Below are 3,146 nucleotides of genomic sequence, written 5' to 3' on the forward strand. Positions count from 1 at the left end.
TATAAATGCCTATAATATCAAATTTGGTAATTGTGTTGATCAGGGCAATTATATCATTACTGATATTTTTGCCTTTTAAACATATTATCTTGTAAATAAGTTATGTTAAAATTTCCCGCCATAATTATGTATTTCACTATTTTTCTTTCTGGTTCTTTAGATTTTTGCCTCATATATATTAAAGGTATGCTACTAGATATATGAATATGGTACTTTATGATAAGCACTGGACTGCTAACCAAAAGGTCAGTGGTTCAAACCCAACAGGCACTCCTTGGAAACTCTATACAGGATAGCTATGAGTCAGAATTGACTTGATTGCACATCACCCCCGCCACACACACACACACACACACACACTAGATGTATATATTTAGAATTACTATAGTTTCCTGGTGAACTGAACCACATATCATTAAGAAGTGGCTTTTCAACCTCACATAATGTTTTTTGCCTTAAAGTCTATTTTGTCTGATATTAATATAGCTCACACTTTGGACATATTGTCAGGAGGGACCAGTCACTGGAGAAGGATATCATCTTTGATAAGATGGAGGGTCAGAGAAAAAGAGGAAGACCCCCAGCGAGATGGATTGGCAAAGTGGCTCAAGCATGGCAACACTTGTGAGGTTGGCCCAGGACCGGGCAGTGTTTCATTCTGCTGTGCATAGGGTCACTATGAGTCAGGACTGACTCGATAGCACCCAACAACAACAAAAAATATATGTATAGCAGGTTTCTTTAAGTTGATGTCTTTTTCTAATATAAACTTTTCTACCTTATTATTTATAGCCTTTCTGTATTCTTATGCTTTAGCAAACTTTATTTAATTGTATTTTTATCCAGCTCATCTTTATCTTTTAATTGTAGCATTTAGCTCATTTCTACTTATAGGAATTACTGATGTATGGGAGAGCTTTATAAAGTTTATGAAAAAATGGTATTAGAAGATAATGGAATTTTTCTATGATTTTTTAAAAAAACCCTCCTCATATTTGAAACTTATTTTCACCACATTTTGTGTTTCATATACGTCCTGATTCTTGTTTATTTTTTCCTGCTTTCTTTTGGATTACTGTTTTAATTTTTTCCTCCTCCTAGTTTCAAAATTATGTTTTATTTAAAGTTTTTAGGGATTACCTAAAAAATTAGGCATTCTTCTCTGCTTGAACAATTCAGCATCTTAGGGCAGGCACTTAACTTCAATCACTCTCCTCATGACACATATGCTATTTATGTTTGTATGTGCAATTTTAATTTTTTTAAATGTCATGCTCACAAGACATTATTTTTGTAGCTTTATACAGCCAGTGATATATATATTTTTTTTAGATTTAGCCAATAACTTACCATTTTCTTTATTTATGGTTTCGCTTTGAATTTCAGGCCCTTCACCTGTGATTACTTCTCTTCTGACTAAAGCACATACTTTAGAACTTTGTTTAGTAAGGATGATGTTTACTTCTTTAATTTTATATCTCAGGGTTTTTGTTTTCCAACATATTGAAAATATTCTTTCACTGTCTTGTAGTTTCATTTTATGTTTTTGAGAAGTCAGCAAAAAATCCATTGTTGTTCCTTTGTAGATAATCTGTCTTTTCTCTTTGATTGTTTAAAATACCTTCTCTTCGTCTTTGGTATTCTCCAGTTGTGCAATAACATTTTTATACTTTGATTTTGATTTCCCTTCCTTGCAGTACACATGATTTTTTAAATTATTGTCTTTCTCTTGTTTTGAAAATGATCAGTCTTCGCCTCTCCATGTATTTCTTCTTTGAGTGAAATAAGTCAGTCAGTCACAAAAGGATAAATACTGTGTAATCCCACTTATAGGTGATAGGATAGGAAAAAGTATAGAGATAGAAATGTATTTGTGGTTACCAAGATAAAAAGGGCAGGGAGAAGAGGAAGTCATTCTTGGTAGCCAAGAAGCAGTAAGCTTTTGTTTAAGGTGATGGAAATTTTTGCAAACTGGTAAAGATGATGGTTCCACAATATAATGAACATAGTTACTGTTGCATGTAAGAAAAGGTTCAGATAGCAATATTTTTTGTTATCATATATGTATTTATATGTATGTATAAGGAGCTCTGGTAGCATAGTGGTTATGAATCTGGCTGCAGTTCAAAACTACCAGCCATTCCGTGGGAGAAAGATGAGGCTTTCTGCTCCTGTAAAGGTTTACAGCCTCATAAACCCTGTACAGGGTCGCTATGAGTCTTAACTGACTGCACGGCACATACCAACAACAATATATATATATATATATATACTGTTGTTGGTATTGCTAAGTGTCATTATGTTTATTCCAACTCATAGTGACCCTGTATAGGGTACCTGAAGCTTTAAATCTTTAAAGGAGCAGAAAGCCACATATTTTTCCCATGGAGCATCTGATGGGCTTAAGCCATGGACCTTGTGGGTCACAGTCAAGTGCTTATCATACAGAGTCACTGCACTCACCATATATATGTATTCACCACAATATTTTATTCTTCTTCTATTGACTTCTTTTCTTTCTATCTAGGATTCTGATTAAACATATGTTAAACTTTGTCAATCAATCGTCTCTTTCTTTTTACCTTTCTTTTATATTTTCCATCCATTTTCTTTTTTGTTACATTTTATGTGACATGCTCTGATTTGTCATTCATTTCAAATTTCCATTTCCAATTACTGAACACTTTAAAGAGGTCTTGTGGAGCACATTTGCCTAATGCAATAACTCATTTGATTTCTTGACTGTTGCTTATGGATACAAGCAAAATGAAGTGTTTGACAACTTCAATATTTTATTAAATCTGCCTCTTCACTGATTTTTTATTGTTTTATTATCATATATTTTAATTTCTGGAAATACACTTGATTTTTTTCCCATCTAGTCATATCTTCTCTATAGATTCTTGCTCTTTACTCATATTTTCAACACCTCTCTTTGCATTTTTAAAACATGTTGAATATATATATATCAGATCTACACTACTCTGAGGGGCACTGGTGGTACTGTAGGATGAGTATTGGACTTTTAACCACAAGGTTGACAATTCAAACCCACCAGCTGCCCAACAGGAGCTCTGGTAGCATAGTGGTTATGAATCGGGCTGCAAATCTTAAGGCCAGCAGTTCAAAACTACCAGCCGTTCCGC

Source organism: Chrysochloris asiatica, unplaced genomic scaffold (assembly GCF_000296735.1).
Source record: "Chrysochloris asiatica unplaced genomic scaffold, ChrAsi1.0 scaffold00188, whole genome shotgun sequence".
NCBI classification, from domain to species: Eukaryota; Metazoa; Chordata; class Mammalia; order Afrosoricida; family Chrysochloridae; genus Chrysochloris; species Chrysochloris asiatica.